At 44.8% G+C, this 18,581-nt stretch overlaps 1 protein-coding gene across 4 annotated transcripts in view; it reads right to left on the reverse strand.

The window, feature by feature from the left end:
• SHISA6 (shisa family member 6) overlaps positions 1-18,581 on the reverse strand; it is a 1,483,380-nt gene that overhangs the window by 1,274,971 nt on the left and 189,828 nt on the right. The gene's annotated exons all lie outside the window — the stretch shown is intronic.

Below are 18,581 nucleotides of genomic sequence, written 5' to 3' on the forward strand. Positions count from 1 at the left end.
GGGCTCACCACAGTGATTTTGGACCCAAGTAAACAGGGTTGGAGACAGGTACAAGATGGGTCAAGTATTGAGTAGAGGTATATAAGTATATTGTGTGCCAGCTTACTCCTGTCTCCTTATAAGGTGTGTGGTACGATCCACCCACGGCATCCGTGATGCACAAAATCATCTTCGTAAGTAAACACAAAATCAAAGATATCCTTAGAAAAAGAAATGAATACGAGAAGGAGTATACTCCTTTCCTTCCATAAGTTCGACCAGCTCTGTGTAAGCAGAAATTAAAGAGCACAAAGGTAGAATTTTATAAAATAAGAACAAGATAGGTGAACGATTTAAAATACACTCACTACTGTGACTGTGACAGAGCAGTCTCTGAATATTAAGGACCTTCCTAGTGGCCCGTAGACTCAAATGTAGGCCCAACTGAGGATAAACTAAGCTCCTCATTATCATGCTTTCATATGTTGGCATCCCTAAATCTTGTAATATTTGGCTTGTCATGCAGTTGAAGTGTATCAGGCAAATGACTGGCGGTTGGCCATTGGTCCCCAGACTGTGGTGTAGAGCATTCCTCCAGTCGAAAGAGCAAAAGGTTTTTCCCTTCTGATTAGTCAGACCCTGAGAGGTAATGCCAAACAAGCCAAATTCCTTGGTAATCAGCTGCGTGGTTTGTGAACTCAGGCACAGGCCTGAAGTTCTAGCTGCAGATTTTTATATTATTTGTTTTACACTCCATCAATTTGGGAGAGCTGGAGTAGATCTTACTGTTTTTGCATTGAGAGGGGCCTTTGGCCTGTAGGCCAGCAGCATGCTGGGGTTCTCTATTGTTATACCCATCCCTCTGCAGTAGGGAGGGATTACAAGTATCAGAAATGAGTATCATTTCCTCTGCCCCGGAATGTAAACAATTCATAGATTCATAGGTATGTACTTCACTCAAACGATCCATCGTTTGTTTACTCCCACTGTCTGAGGGCAAGAGTTACATGCTTTTCACGATGGTACCACACCGCTTGCACTCTGCTTATATCTGCTGTAAGCGGGGGCAGAGCTATGCAGCTGAAAGGGCTTCTCATGGCCCAATAGATATCATCCTGAATCTTCTGGCCAGCCGAGGATGCAGCTGGATGATCCTTTAGCTCCTAAGCCCATACCGATCCCTTGTGCCATAAAACACCTTGAAAGTGTCTACATCCACCCAAACAACCACTGAGACAGATTCAGATCCCTTCTTGCAAAGATCCTGCAAGTTTGATGCAGCGTCAATGCTGAATTGCAGAGATCAAGCCGTGTGAAGAGGCTCGAATGGAAAGCTAAACTTATGGGCTCACTATAACCCGATGATTCTGTAGTACTCAAATCAGCGGGGAGGAGGCTACCCACTCTCTGGCACTGAGACAGGCCAGTGGGCTGAACCAGGTGGTGACCTTGGCTCCCTTTCTCATGTGGGCAGGGCTGAGCGGCATGAACGTAAAATGGGGTGACTTCAGAGGAGGCATGAGACTCTGTTGTGTCTGACAGACGAACACAGCATAACCCGCAGCAAGATCCAACAGCAGGCACCCTGCATAGCAGTGTGTCACGGGAACATAAAAGACATGCATGCCACTAAAATACAGGCCTTTTGGCAGTGGGCTGCGGGATCGGCCCCTGCTACCTTTCTCACTGTTGGATAGCATCTGCATAGAAGCTGCAGTACTGGAGGCTGTGTGGTTCATTGAGCAGCAGCTGTAACAGCAATGAGGATGCCGCCGACGCACTTGAAATTGAGGGCACCAGCCCATTCTTTGGCATAGTTTGGATGAGCAGAAGTGGTCCTTTCCTCATGGGGTGGTGAGCCTGGGGGACAGCGCTTGTCCAACGAGATGGCGGACAGAATAATGGCTCCGACAGAGCCAGGAAGATAGTGATAGAGCAGGAGTGGTTGCCGACACAGAAGCCCACAACAAGTGCTTGTGATAGAAAGCAGGTTGCAGAGGCTGAAACCAGGTAAAAGTAGCGGGATGCCTGAGGCACTGCCATCTGTAAGTGGTTTCAACCCATCACACCACCTAAGTCAATGCCTAGTATGGGATGCCCAATTGAAACCCTTATTTATATATTTTTATGTCAAAAGTTCTTTTATTTCTGGATATTGTACTCTTATATCACACCCCTCTCTTTGAATCCCCCGGGTCTCACTGAACCAAGAAGTAAAGAAGTAGGTTGTTTTGCAAAGTTAAACGATTTATTTGAAGAACTGCACAATATATATCACACTTTTATGAATATGAATAATATCTAACTATCACACTTATTAATATCTATACAATAATCAGCAATGGGTAATATGACAATAATCAACAATCTCTTTAATCAAATAGGAGTAGGAATAGGAAGAACAATGTAGCAGAGAATAACTTTATGTGAATTCAATGAATGCACTGAGATGAAATTAATGCAGCACAAAATAAAACATGATATGAATTCAATCAAAGACAAGGTAATCACTCTTTCCCCCTGTTACTCAATCCCACCCAATATGCAATATGAAGAGATGGAATGAGGGCACACAGGTTTCAGGAATAATAATCAACAATGCAGTCCAATCCCAATTCCCCAGCAAGCTTAGAGAGAACAGGAAAGATTTTAAAACAGGTCAAATACTTTTGGATGTGATTTGAAATGAATGGGAAAAATGCTAAAATGACTTTAATTCACTAAATAGGATTCGGAACTAGTGAGGTTTGCATTGGATAGGTACAGGTAGACACCAGCAATGATATTTGAATGATTAGCAGATGGAAAACGAAATTCAGAAGGTGAAAGCAATAAATAGCTGTTTTTACATGTGGTGAAATTAAGCCTAATGCAAAATCGCTGCAAACTTTTCAGCAAACTTTTCAGCGCACGAAGCACGTGATTATGGAAAAACACGTCTGAAAGCTGAGGATGTTAGCTTCAAAATTACATTTAAATTTCGTTCCTTGCACGTACGGTTCAAAAGTTACAAGGGTTTTAGTAAAGGTTGATTTTATTCAAAAAGGGTCAAGAGTTTACAAATGGGATTGCTCTTTTGAAGATTTACCAACAAGGATGGGCTTATACTACAGCCAGCCAACAAAGCAGCGGCACCTCCGCTCCGACTTTTGTCTGCCAGGACACTTGACTTTCTTCAGAAAAATATCAGCGCACAGATGATTATCACTACAATTATCACAGGATTGTATGGATGGCAGAAGGATTCAGGATAGACACAAGAGATGTTGGAATGGGTTGGATTGGATTACTTAATACTAAGAGGTTGGTTATGGACAGTTCTACGCTTAATACTCACAACCATGGTTTGGAATGGGCCAGTCAAAGATCTGGTAAAAAGTTTGCCTAGAATTCGCTCGCCATCGGCAGGTCTCAGGCGCTTGGTTCGGCTCTCAGCAAGGCACTCTGGTCTGCATGGCCTCTTGGACTGGATCTGACGAGTTCTGGGTTACAGCTCTGCTGGACTGATCTGGATCTTGGGTTCTAGCAAGGGTTCTTGGCCAGAGGCAGCCAAAACAGCACAGCCAGGCTGTTGAATTGGTTAGGCCCCGTGGCCCGTGGAAGTTTAGGGGTTAAAATCAGGTTGCAAGACTTTAAAGTCCCACTGAGAAGGGTTCAGTTTTTTTGGTTGGCCCTCTGCTTCAGGGTTCTGGAGTCTGGACCTAGGTTCTGGAGTCTGGATTTGGGTTCTTCCTGCAGAGCGCTTCGCCGGTAGATCAGTGATGAGTGAATGTGTGCCTGTCTGTCATCAGCAGTCCCTATTTATGTATTTTCCAAGTGGGTGGGGAGGCTGATTATACTATTCCCAACCCTCTAAGGATCTGATAGGTCAGAGAATCCCCTCTCCCCTGATTTGAGAAGGGAACAGTGTGTCATGATGTGTCATGATGTGTCATGTTTAGGGCCCAGGGAGAAAACATATTTATATTACAGATTAACTAAGGTACGTTTCTGTCAAAGTCTCCTACGAGTGTTGGTTCACAAATGACAGTTTTTTGCGCTTTTGGTGGTTTACCCATTTTCGGATCTGAAATTTTTTTTTTTACATGTATGCACATAACATCTGGGCATATCCCTGTAAATTTTCATGTTCCTAGCATAATCACAATAGCTAGAATATGAACATTTTCGTGGTTCAGTCTCTGAATATCACACAGATTCCAAATTAGTTTTAAACTGTGAGTGAACATTTCATTTTAATAACCTCTAAATTCCATATTTTTATCAGTTCAGTACACTTTTCTATAAGTCTTTTTCTTAAACATACAGTTTCTGTGCTTTCTGAATCCACAAACGGTTTGTCTCTGCCTCCAAGGTCTTGGATGGGCCAGAGAGTCACATGAGCTTGTCTTCCTGGGCCGTTGGTTTCAGTTCACACCGGAATTAGCATTTTCTTTCAGTTCAAGAAACCCATTGTCTCTTTCCCAGAGCAGCAGAGAAAGTCTCCTCCTCTTCTCATTAGCATCCAAATGAGATATCCTCTCTTTTTGGTGGGAAGGCAAAGGTTGGTGTGTTCTCAGTGGGGGAAAATCTCTTTGAAGTTTAGCTGAATCCGCTTACCTTACAGTAAATTATGACATTGTTCCTTGTAAAATTTAAAGTTACAAAATTAAAATAAGCAAACATATCTTCAAATCTAGTCTTTTTCAACATAAAAATTAAGTTGTGGCAACCTATTGCATTTGATGGAAGTCTCTTCTTTCCCCACCTTAGATTTTCAGACACAAGTTTTAACATGACAGATTTAGAGATTGCCAGCTTCTGACAGAGGCGAGTAGTGGTATTGCGCCTATTTTCAACATATTTTCCCAAGCAAGCATCATTAAATGTGGATTTTCTTCTGATAAATGTACTTCTGCTGACATTATATTTATGTGGATTCTTGAAGTAGAATGATATTTAACATCCAACAAGGAAGTTGGATCTTTTGTGTGGTTTGTGAACCATGATTTTTGCAAATTTGACAACCAAGAAAAGCGGATTTCCAAACAGCTCTGTGTTTCTTTTGCAATCAGCATTGCTTTTTCAAGTAGTTTCAGGCTACGCTGTGGGTAGCCCAATGGTTGGTTTTGGCAGTGGTCTCCTGTGTTACCACGGACATAGGCAAAAGTGGATTGGTGGCCTATTTTTCTGGTTTTTCCTGCGCACTTCTGGGTGATTTTTGCAAGCATCATGCTTTCTGGTGGCCATTCTGATGTTCCTGATGCACGCAGCGCACAGGAATGTTGCAGGGCCTGGACTAGTGAGTTAAAACATCCCACACAGCCCAAGAACTGAAGTAACTGGAGAGAAGGCAGAGCCTCACACTGAGGAGGTAGTATGGTAAGGCTGGGCCAGGGCAAGGCAGTGGAAGAGGGGCTTTGCAGTGGGAAGTTGTAAGTCAGTAGGTGAGGGGCAGGTTTAATTATGCTGTGACAGCCACAATGACAGGCAGCACACATACTGCTGGGAGGCAAGCAGAGGCATATTGCAAGTGAAAATGGAGAGCAGATCATGGCTGTCATCATCTTAACTGTTCCAAGCCAAGGCTGCGCCAGAGTAGGAGGTGCCAGCATTCAAGTAGCTGCGCAGTGTGGAGGCAGCTTGGCAGCAGCCTTTGCACCTGGAGGGGCACCCTAGCGGGGCAGCAGACTGTGCACCTTGCAGGGTACCCTGGGGAGAAGAGAGAGGCAGGGGAGCAGGCAAACAGGACAAGGCGCCAGAGAAGGGGTAAGTGGCAGGTGATACAGGAATCAGAGAGGATGCCTCAGAGCCGGGACGTCAAGTGGATGTGGGAGCCTGGAGTGATATACTGGTTCCTTGCAGGGAACTGGGGATCTGCTGCACCTTCTAGGTATGGAGGCACAGGGAAACTGCCTGCATGCCACACGCACCAGCCACATATAACTGGTAGGCATGTCCCCTTCATACAGTTGAGCATTGTGTGCGTAACTTCTGTGGAATAGATGGAAGCTTGGCAGTGTAATAATCAGGCCTCATGAGAGATTCAGTTGGTATTTCAACTGCAAGTGGATGACTCTATTGTTTTGTGGAGCTCTGGGAGGTGGCTTTCTGTGGATTGGTGTGACTAGTCAACTTTGAGCACCTTAATTGCAGGATCTATAAACTGTCCGGGAATGGACAGAGGGTGCATGTGTACCAGTATAAACTCTCCTGGTTGCCACTGCCCTCCTGTCCCCTTCTGAGTTGGAAGTTGGAATTCACAGTGGCAATTCCTGCTGGGATTTGCAGACTGGCTGGCTGCAGGCACAGTGTAATGGCCCCAATGGGGAGTGCTCTTGATGGTGCATACCACTCCAGAAGCCTAAGAGGGCCTGCTACCACAAGTAGCTAATAATTTGGGAGTCTCCTTGAATCAAGCTACTCACCCTGTTCTCAGCGACCTGGGACGTCTTGGGCACCTGACTTGTCTGCAACGGTCTTGCTGCTAGGCTGCCTGGTGAGTTCATCTTGCAGTTTCTCTGTACATTGCAGTCTCTCCTTCCCTCTCTATCCCCACCTTTCCATCTCTCTTCTGTCTCTATCCATGTGGCTCTCCATCTCTCATATTTACTGTAACTGCTACTCTATCACCTATCCTACCACTCTCTCAATGACTAGAAAAAAGTTAAAAAATAAATACCTTCTACTTTCCAATCATGGCCAGCCCATCGCTGACACCTATGTCAATGTTTCTTCCAGGCAGACTGTCACAGACCTCCAGACCTATGGACTCCCCAAATGGTCTCTGTCCTCTCCCCTTTCTTATGTCACACATTAATGGTGGCACCAGATGGTGGGTACTCTTGGCAGGCTTCTCATCCTCTAGGTGCATCATTAATGTCTATCAAAATGGCATTGTCATGACCCAGGGCTCTCCTATTTTTTGATAGGTATTGTCTATCTCTCATCATCTTCCTCCACTCTTCTGCCACTCCTCCATCTGCCACCCCTCTTGCCCCTTCTCCACCACCAATGGGTGTACCACATCCCTTTACCCCTCCTCAGAAGACCTTCAAAGGTGGCAACCAGCTTCACCTAGCCATCCTCAAGTTTGCTCTGCTGTTAAACACTCCTCTGATATCTGTCTCTTTCTTTAAGTCTTTGATCTTGGGGTTCTCGCTCTCACTGAGATGTGGTTCCCTGCAACCTCTGTCACTGGTTTTTACACACTCCTCTCTGAGGGCTAGATGATCCTCTCCAAGCCCAGGCCTAACCTGTCTGGAGACAGAAAGGCCTTGATCTTCCCTGAATGTGTCCCTGCTACAATCGATCACACTCAGACCGACTCTTCCTTCGAATGCCTCGTCTGCAGGCTTGGTGTCTCTCCAACCCTCTCGTTGACGCTCAACACCATCTACAGGACCCCTGGTCCAGTATCCCTCTTCCTCTCAGAGTGGTCTGACCTCATCTCTTCTCTTCTTGTCTCTACCTCTAAACTTCTCCTCCTCTGAGACATCAATATTCACCTTGACTCTCCTGATTCGGCCAATGGACTCTTCTGCAGCCTCTGTGACTTTCTTTCCCTCGCCATTCATCCCTCTGGACCGATGCACTCAGCCAGAAATACCTTGTATGCTCTCTTCTCAGCAGACACCCCCATTTCAAACCCTCCCACTACACCTCTCTTCTGGTCTGCCCATGCTCTCCTTTCCTCTCACCTGGATCTTTTGGTTGCCTGGCTAAGCCTCTGTCTACTCTGCCAATCTCCTTCTCTGTCATTCGACTGATGAAACGAGTATCAGTTGCTGCTTTGGCCACCACTTTCATTCCCTCTCCTACTCCTGCCATGGACTCCCAAACTGACTCTGAACTTGCTAATCTCCACCTCTCTATCACCAAACCTCTGGACCTCCTTGTCCCTGTCATGAGGATCCACATGAAGCCTGCCTCCAAGTGCAACAAGTGGTATGACTCTGACCTAGTCTCTCTGAAACACAAATGCAGAGTTGCTTGAGCGGAAGTGGCAGGCATCAGACACATCCTCTGACAGACTGGCCTGCAACCTGCTCCAAAGGCAGTACAGAGTATCTATCTGCTCGAAGAAGAGGACCCATATCCAAGCCTGCATCTCTGGGATCACTAACAATACGGGCAAACTGTTTAAAATCTGCAAAGAACGTGGCAATCCTACTGCAGTCTCCACCTATCCCCTGCCATCCCTGACCCTCTGTACTTCACTGGCCTCCCACTTCTTAACCAAAACTCAGGACATCCAGTCCTTTTTCTCCTCTACTCCCCTAACTCCTCAGCTCTCAGATCTCACTTAGCCCCCCCACACCCTCCTCCCTCCTACTCTCCTCTTTCTCGCCCATAACACCGGATGATGACTTTAGACAAGTCCTCTCTATGAATGTCTATCCAAACAGGTGCTCCCTTGCACCAGGCCTGGCCGATTTCTGTAATCACTCCTTTACCAATGGCTCCTTCATGCTACCCCTCAAGCACTCCCTTGTGTGCACTCTCCTTAAAAAGCCCTCTGCCAATCCCTCCTACCTGGATAACTACCACCCTATCTCCAATACCCACTTCCTGGGCAAACTCCTCGTGGAGAAGCTGGTCATCTCCCAACTGATCCAACACACTGAATCTGTTGGTTGTCTCCACGACCAACAGTCTGGCTTCAGAGCAGCCAGAGGCAAGGAAACTGGCCGATTTCTGTAATCACTTTGACGGAAAAATCATGCAGATCTGAGGAATCTTGTACACTTGATAATGTCATCCCGAATGAGTAAGAAACAGCCACATGTATTTATTTGATATTAAAGGGTTTATTTTAATTTCGTATAGTTGAGTAAATGTTTAAAAAAGAAAAGAAAAAGGGGACGGGGACCCCACCAAAAAAAAAAACAATTTGAAACTTTTTTTTCCACACTTTTGTGTCGAACTTTTGGCATTCTAAACTTTGATTGTCGAAACAGTCCCTAGGAACCTGCTTAACGTATGATAAAATATGATATGATATGATATGGCATTTATAACGTGCCTATACACAAGTGTTTCAAGGTGCGACGAGGCAAGGGGGGAACAAAGGGAGGACAGACAACGATCTTACTAGGCCAGGTGTCATTCAGATTGCGCAAGTGCATGGGAAGGGGGGACAGGAAGAGTGCAAGGGCGGAAAGGCAGAGGGGAAAGTGCAGTAAATGGGAAGTGGAATAAATAAGATAAATAAAAACACATAAAAACAGGCAAGTGCAAGGAAGTGCGGACAAAGTGCTGCAAAGGGGACAGGTGGGCAGTTGACAGGGCCTGGGCCAGAGATCAGAAAGGGTGGCCAGGTAACCAGTGCAATTTCAGTCAGGATTTCAGCAAGGGAGGGGAGGAGAAAAAGCAGAAGCAAAGAGGAAGGTTTTGAGGTGTTTCCGGAACCGGAGGTGGTTCTCCTCGAGTTTCAGGGAGGCAGGAAGGCTGTTCCAGAGTGAGGCCCCAGCCGAAGATAGAGATCTACCCCCAGCTTGTTTCTTTGAAAAACGACTGACCCTGAGGGAGTTAGAGGTAGAGGAACACAGAGCTCGAGAGGGGAGGTATTTGCAGAGGGATATCTGAAGGTATTTTGGACCCAGGCCCCAGAAAGCCTTGTGGACAATAGAGAGGGTTTTGAATTTAATCCTTGAATCCACTGGGAGCCAATGGAGAGATTTCAGAGCTGGGGAGATACGTTCCCAGGGCTTTAGGCCAAGGACAAGTCTCGCAGTCCTGTTCTGGATTAGTTGCAGAGGGCGGAGAGTAGAGGCAGGTAGATTTAGAAAGAGGCTGTTACAATAGTCCAACCTAGAGAGAACCAGAGCTTGGGATACCACGAGCTTCTGGGGGAAGGAGAGGAAAGGCAGAGTACCTCTGAGGAGGTGCAATAGGAAGTTTAACTTTTTAGAGACCTCAGAGATGTGGGGGGAGAAGGAAAGGTTGAAGTCGAAGATGACCCTGAGGTTCTTAGCCTCACAGGTGGGGGTAGGAGGAGGGCCAAGTGAAACCAGTCAGAGAGTGAGGGGAAAGGATAGTGAAGGTGTGTAGGGGAATGATGTGGGTATCTTTCTTAAACAAATGGAATTTAATGCAGTTGAATGGAAATGTTCTGGGGGTTCTTGAGAAATCAACACTGCGGGGAAATGGCCACCTTTCCACTAATATTGATTATATATGTGTGAGTGCGAACTTATTCCATAGTTGTTAAAAATGTGTGGTACACAACTCGGCTTGTAGTGATCACAAAATGCTATTCACAGATTTTAATTTGGCCCTTGACATCTCTTATAAAAGCACAACCATTGATTTAATTGTTAATATGGCCGAGAATGCTGTATCCTGCAACATCAAAAATACAGCAACATGTAATGCTTCTGTCAGAGACAAACAGCCTCGCAGTGGCCTATACACACAGGAACTCACCAACCCACCCAGAACATTCAAACAAACACTAGCACATTCCTACTCATTCACTCACCACTGATGGTTCCATACACCTTCTCTCGCATTGTCTCACACCGCATTCTCCACACAGACACATACTTATCCAGACCATTGAAACGCACTATCACATTCATACTCATTCACCCACCAGTCACTCACTCATACACCTTCTCTCACATCCACTCTCACTCCATTCACTACACCGGCACACACCCACTCAGAACATTCAAACACACAATATCACCTTCATACTCATTCACCCATCAGTCACTCACTCATACACCTTCTCTTACATTCACTCTCACTGCATTATCTTCACTGCATTATCTGCACCCACCCACACAGAACAAACACACACGCACACTACCACATTTCATCTCATTCAACCACCACTCACTGACCCACAGCACATACACACATCTGGCATGCACTTCACACATGCAAAATACACATCACGATTTATTTTCAAAAAGCCTTCTTAACTGTTTTTCCAGCTTTGGTCAGTCACTCTAACCATTCATCCTCGGCTCTTCCATCCTGCTCACAAACAGGAACCAGGAAGCTGGTAGACCTGGTTCCTGTATATGAGCTGCGAGGAAGGGGTTGGAGCTGAACGTGACATGTGACATGCCACTCGTCATGGTCAGCTTCAATCCCTACTGAGCGCTTCCTTCTCGTGCTGCAAGCCCCGGCCCAGCCTTCACCTTGATGGGTAGAGACTGTGGCAGGGCACCCACAGTACTGGTGTGGTGGGTTCCCCTACACTGCAGGGGCTGCGGAGTACCCCGCTACTCCAGGCGCTTCATTTAAAAAACAAAAAACATTAATTTTTCTTATTTTATTTACAGGGGCGGCATGGCAGATTGCTGGGTTAGTAAGGGAGAACACAGGGTTCGCGGATGGGACCCCTGGTGACCCCCAAATGACGTCCCTGCCTGTACCACTCCTTTTTTCACATTTGCGCACAGTGCTTTAGCTTAAAGATGAGCTAGTATCTATGAAAGATAACATGATATGAGTGCAGGGCACCCCTACTAGTCTTACCCGAAGGGAGGAAATCTTATAGCGGATGAGAAGAGATGACGTAGTGCTGGCACGAGATGTTTTATTCAGAAATAAACTCCTCAAGAAAAATTCAGCTGGCTTCTTATAGATTAAACATAGAGTGGTACCCAGGCGAGCTGATTTCACTGATGGGGATTTCACTAGACACAGCCCCTGTGAAGAATGCAATGCACACAATGCTATGGGCCTTCATCAGAAAGACATAGTGCCATTTTGCCTCTGCACTTGTACACTTGCAACTGGGTGCAAAGGCCAAAACGTGCAGAGCTCAATTCATAAATGAGCAGCCAGCTCGCGCGTGCAGGCGCTCATATGTATTCAAATCTTCAAATGCACCCATTTGCACAGTCATTAGCTTCCCATTCGGGACAGCATCTTGTATACGGGTATAAAGACACGGAACGATGTTAGCAAAATCACACGCTTTCACGGGTGCCTGTTCATAACATGACTTGCTTTTTACGCTGTTACTATGAAAAGCTCGTCCTTTGGATTTTGAAACAGGCGCAGAGATAAACACAATACATGGAAAGGTCAACTGCTATTCTGTTTAACATTGCTTTAGACGCTGTGTTTCCCTACTTCCTGTTAACCCCTGTTTTATGAATAAAGACACATTTATCCCAATCTTAATTGCACGTGATGGGACCCTTATGGATTGTAATGCAGAGTGATAGGATTCTGGCTCTTCGCTCTTCCTCCAGGATTCCTGGAGCCAATGAATACCTACATATCAGGCGTACATGCCTGAGACTTAAATTATCCTAGTGGGAGCTGAGCTGCAGGACACTACTGTGCCCTTGTAACCCGCCCACAATATGGAGGGGGCCATAGCGAGTAAACTTGTGCATAACGCGCCCTTGCACAACTCAGCATATGGCTGTGTTACACTGAGTTGTAGCATAATCCCGGAACACCTGCGGAGGTATTTCAAAAATGCCATTCCTGCCAGTGCTAACCTAGTGTGCCTCCGTTTGCCAAATCGGCATCCTTGTTCGACATTAACTGAAATCCTCCTTTTCGAATTGGATCTTCGAATGCATGAACTACTTCCAAACTTTTTCGCTCGTGCCTACGCATCTTGAAGCTTTGCTGACACATCATATTTGTACAAAGTGTGCGCCTTTGTAAAGAACCCCATCTGTTTCTGGCTGGAGAAACTGCTGTCTCTATTGTTTAGGCGTCTTGATTGAGCGTGTGTAATTATAATAATTAGCAGCAAAGCAACGCGGACGCAACCTTGGCAGAATGCATGCGGCCAAGCTTCGCCAGATTCCCGGTACCGTCCCCTGTCTTCCCTGATAAAGTAATCCAGGAAGAGTCTGCGAACCATGGAGCCACGGTTACTTTACAGAGAGATGCCATTCTCAGGAAAATTAGGGCTGGTGTGTGATCATCAACTATGCTGGGTCGCAGAAATCCACGGATATTGTGAACGTTCAGAGCGTGCGTGCATACGCTCTCACCTGCGCGGTGGTCTTTCCAGCCCACGTCCTCATGGAATGTTAGAGGCTTCTGCACATCATTCATGGTTCATTTCATAGGAACCGCCGGGAAGGCGCTTCGTGAGAATGCATCCGAGGATTGTGTGTACATTACCGTAATTTCCACAGCTGTGAACCCCGCTGCGGATGCCAGCTCACGTTTTCTTAAATTAACAATTGTGCTGTCAAGAAAGGTCAGCGAAGTTGTCCTGCAGGATGTATGCCACGTACCATGAGGCGAGAACGACAGTGTACGAGGCAATGCAAATTCACAGTAATACTGAATTGGCCTGATTCACAGAAGCGTTTTATAATGGCGCCATCCCATAGGAAAGCGCTCTGTGAATCGGGCCCAATGGCTCCTATAACATGAATTGTTTTGCACGCTGTTACTATGAAAACCTCTTCCTTTGTTTTTTAAATCCATACTTCACAGCAGCTGAAGTTGCCAAAAACAAGGCGTAATGGTTTAAACGCCTGAATCTGATGTAATTAGTTTTTTTTTTGTTTTTTTTGTATTGGCCAAATTATTATAACTGGTTTTACATCAACCCCGCAAACTGTATTATTATTTGTTTTATTTTTGTTTAGAAAAGTAGAGTGCAGAAATTGCGTTTTTGTCACTTGCTATCCCTCCTTCAACTCTATATGTGGACATGACTAGTTTCAACCAACATATCAATGTCTTTTCCTCTTGGCCATTGGAGTGACCCACACTTTCATGATCTAAAACCATACCGAAGTCATCTAATGATACTCCAAGCTCAAGTCATCTGGAAACATGCCCAGCCTGCTTTCATCAAAGAAAATAAGAAAACCCTTCACATAGAAACTAGGCATTTTAATGCAGACTGTGGGGTTTTCTGCACGTAACACAAGGATGTGCTCTGTGAAAAGGCTTACCTGTCATTACAAAAGAAACAGCATCATTTTTATTCATGTGGCAGAAGAAATGCAAAGGCCCCTTTCACATGGAAAGCAGGATTTTCAAACACTGGCACCAAAGTAACTTTGCATGGTCATTTGCAGTGTGGTGATGTATATTGTGCTTCACATGCAAAATACCGGGAAACATTTGAAAAGAAAAGCCCACTTTGTTTCTAGGGGTTTCTAAGAAAAAGTTCCTGTAGGCCCGAAGCAGACAATTTTGCTTGTTGTGGGGCAAACTTCACAAAGGAATACCCCACTGAAAGCCTGGCTGGCATCCCAGCTGTTTACAACTGCAATAAAGTGTGGCTGCAAAGAGTTGTTCAAAATAGACTTTCCCTAAACATGGTGTATCTGAAAACTTTTTTTCTGTGCAGAACAAATGGCTCTAGTGACTGGAATTTGTGGAGGGGATCTCTGTGTTGCCAAGGCCTCCAAAGTGTTTACGAACAGCAGCTTCAAACAACAAATAGACTAATAAAAAAAAACTCTGGTTACAGGCTGGCTCCGAGAGACAAATGGCACTGGGGACAGAGGGGCTCCAATTTACATAACGTAAAGATCACCTATTCATTTGAAAGGACTTTTATCATTTAGGGATTTTTCTCAGCAAGCATCAGTCGTACTTCTGTAAGAGGATTCAATTCAACACTACAGCTAAGTCAACGCCTAGTCTATAATACTGAATGAAAACCCTTATTGATATATCTTTATGTCCAGTTCATGCGTTCTGGATGACTACCCCTATATAACACCCCTCTCTTGGAATCCCCCTGACCCCACTGAGCCAAGAAGTAGTTCTGTTTTGCAAGTTAAAAGGTTTATTTGATAATTTAAAATATATATATATCACACTTTATAATAAATTAATAATTGAATAGCACACTTAATCTGATATGATAAAGATCAACAACGGAGAATCTGGCACTAGCACACTTCTTATAATCACTAATGAGTTGACATGAAATGGATAAGGTAGCACACTGGTAAATAGGAACAAAAGTATAATGTGGTAGAGGATGCTTTATGTAAGCTCAGGTGGATGCAATATTCAATGAATGCAGTACAGAAAATACTCAATATGATTTCAACCAAACAATGTAATCACTTTTCTCTGGCAATCCCCTCCCCCCCTTGATGCAAGGCAAGCAAATGGAAGGTAAACACACAGTTCTCAGAAATGCAATCAATGTAAATCAGTTCACCCCGGCAAGCTTACACTACAGAAAACAGATAGGAGTTTTGAAAACACAGGCAAAATGCTTTGATATGTGCTAGCAATGGATGAGAAATATGCTGGAAATGCTTTTAATTCCCTTTCAGAGGTTCAGGGTGAGTGGTATCTAGTTAATATTAGTCCAGGCTCACACTAGCAATGAGGCAGGGATAGTTAGCAGGTTAAACGAATTTCTGGCAAATGGAAGGCAAGCAGCAGCAGTTTTTACATGTGAAGAAATTTGCAAATCGCGGTAAAATTCGCGAATGCGTGTTCCGCGATTGCGGTACAACTATAAGGAATGCGGTTCTAGGTTCGTAGGAAAGCCACGATTCTAACCTTTCAGATGAAAGTTATTGCAAGTCTCTAGCACAAACGGTTGCGGAGATATGAGCGATTTTGTGAAGGTCGGTTTTCAGATTTGAAATTTTAAAAGCTCAAAATGACACGTGCAGCTTGCAACTAGAAAATGACAAGTGACAGCTTTACAAATGACAGGTGACGGTTAGGAGGCAGTTCTACTTAGATTAAATAGATTGAATTATATTATTTTAACTAGGAGATTGGTTCTGCACAGTTTTCTAGGTACTCACACTATCTTCTTGAGTGAAATGGGCCTCGCCATGGATCTGGTCAGGTTTTAAATTCGCCTCTGGTCTCTGCACTTCACAGTGATCTGGGTCAGCTCTCTCTGGTTCTGCTAACAGGTCAGCTCTACTCTGCTTCTGGTCTGGCCTGATGGATTTGAAGTCTCTATGTTGGCTCTCTGGAGGTTTGATGGAGGTAAAGTATGGATTTTTCCGGCAGAGCTTCCAGCGGCAGATGGATTTGAAAGGTCCCTATCTGTCCTGTCTGTCTGCTTTTATGTGTTTAGAATGTGGGTGTGTTCTAGCATCACTGACCCTACCTCTCTCTCAGCTTCTAATTGGTCAAACTTCCATTTATCATTTGATTGGGGAAGGAAGTGTGTGTCAGCGTGATGTCATTTTATGGCTTGTAGATAGGACACTCCTCTGTCAGATTGCACATATTCTATATTTGATAATAAAAGACATATTTCACAGTTACACAGTTGCTTGAAATTACATATACATGGTGTGGCTGAATTTAGCCATGTCTCTGTCCAAATCTGCTGTTTCTAAGAGCTTGCATTCAGAAATGGCACATAATTGACTTTTTAACTGATTTTTCAATTTCTGACATTGACCCAACTTTACATACATGTGTGCAGGGAGTATGGACATTAACTGATGAAGTTTCAGATTTTTAACATGCATACATTTAGAGTAATATCCACTTTTCCGCTAAAACCCCCCTGAACACGCCACCGGGTCGAAAAACCTCTTAAAATGTGGGCAGAAAAATCACAAGAATTATGGTATCATTTATAAAATTTTCACATGTCCGCTCTATGAATGATCCATCTTTTTAAAGTTATGTTCTGGCTCCAAAGGGGTGTGTTTTCCTCTCAGCACAAGGTAGAAATACTGGTTTATCCAGTTCTGCCAAGCCAGCTTGCTCTCACAGGCAGTGCTCCTCCCAGCTTCTGCCAAGAGGAAGCTACATTTTACGACCATTTACGACTCCTGCCAATAAAACCTTTGCCTGAGCCAGGACAGGGCTTTGTTCAGAGCTCCTGTAGAGCACAGGTAATTCAATTATCAGATAGATGGCATATCCTTAGTGTGAGCAGCAAAAGGGCAGCTAGGCCTGGGAACACAGCTGTGACTCAAGTTTCACTCCTGATGGGGGTAGTTGCCAGGCAGAATTCAGTTCCTTAAACCAGACTTCAGATAAAATGTCACTTTTTGTTCCCCAGTTCCTGCATTCAAATAAAACTAAACATTTTTACATATGCAGCTAGAATGCTGATTCTAAGTTTAAAACTATGACATTTCAACAGTTACAAAGGCATGTGACACCAAACATAGGTCACTCATTTAATCTAAACATTTTCGATTTTAGTGTCTTTAAATCCAGTGCAACTTAAACTGCTGCAATCCACAGCTCAGCCAGTCTTGTTATAAACCTTCAAGTCACTTCAGAATATCACTTTACATTGTATCCACCTCTCAGTAAGTCTTTCTTTAGCCTGCTTTGGGTTCATTCAGTTTTACACAAAAAAGTAAAATCTGGTGTGGTTTTAAAATGCCGGCTTTTGGATAGTGGTGAGTACTGGTACTGCACCCATTTTTGGGATTTAACAAATGAATTCCCCACCATTCTAGGTTGCATTTGGCAATCAGCATTGCCATTCCCAAAGGTTTCAGACTACTGTGCGGGTAGTCCAATGGTGGTTTTAAAGCGCTTTGAAGCTAACCGGCGCTACTGTTTTTCCTTTGGCAACCCATTTCCCTCATGGCAACCCGGCCTTTCATTCTCGCACTGGTGGGTGGCAAGTGAGGCAACCATTTCGGTGTGCGCACAAACTGCGCAGCTTTCCTGGATTTCGGCGCACATGTGGGTTTTCCGCCATCTTGAATTTTCTAAGCCCACAGCACCAAATGTTGTGGCATGATAGCTTAAACGTGGGTCAGGACACCCAACAAGCCCCCCCCACGCGACTGCACTTTGAATTTGAGTCGATGGGGAGTCGCGTGCCCAAGGGTTTTGACCCACGCACCGGTCTGTCCGCATAATCTTCTTCCTCTTCTGTAGATGGCATAGTTCAGCATCTTCTTCTCCATCCGGTACTGATCGATCAGTTCTCCTCGCCGGTCCTGATGGGAGTATTGGGCGGTCCACTGGGCCCATTGGATCTTCGTTCCCGGTCTCCGGATCGTCCTCCTTGGCCAGTCTCAAGGTCTTCTTTCTCCTAGGACGACAAAGGAAGAGCGCCAATACCTACTCATAGACGTTTTTCCACCACTGTTGAGATAGTGGGGCAGCATATGCATTTCATCATCACGAAACATTACATTCTTATTTTGAAAAGAGAAAAAAAAAACAGTATAACTAAGAGACAGTTTCATGCAACTCACAATATTTTAGAGACTAGATGTGGTATGTTTTATGATTGGAACTGAATTAGTCTGATACAGTACCCGCTAGGATTCCAGAGGATTCCTCCAGTTGTTGCAGAGTGTGCCTGGGATGGCAACATTTCAACTGGTTTATGTGGACCCACTTGTCTTCCCCCGCTGCCAAAGGACCTTTGGGGATGTGGATTTTGTAGGCCACAGGGGAGATCTTGTCTATGATTTCAAAGGGTCCTTTCCATGTAGGCAAAAATTTGCGCTGCTTGGCCTGGTTCCTTTGGAAGTTGTATAGATAGACCCGGTCCCCCACCTGATATTCCTTCCTGGAAGTTTTCAGGTCATAGTGGGTCTTCATGCTATCAGCTGATCTTTCTAGATTCCGCTGAGCATAAGCAAAAGCATGTTGGAGGTGTTTCCTTAAATTCTCTACATACTCATGAGTAGTGGAGGCATTTATCAGTGTCTGCTCTTGGGTCCTATAGAGCAAATGCTGAGGAAGCACCA

This window comes from Ambystoma mexicanum, chromosome 3q (assembly GCF_040938575.1).
Source record: "Ambystoma mexicanum isolate Mex_15411 chromosome 3q, UKY_AmexF1_1, whole genome shotgun sequence".
Classification (NCBI taxonomy): domain Eukaryota; kingdom Metazoa; phylum Chordata; class Amphibia; order Caudata; family Ambystomatidae; genus Ambystoma; species Ambystoma mexicanum.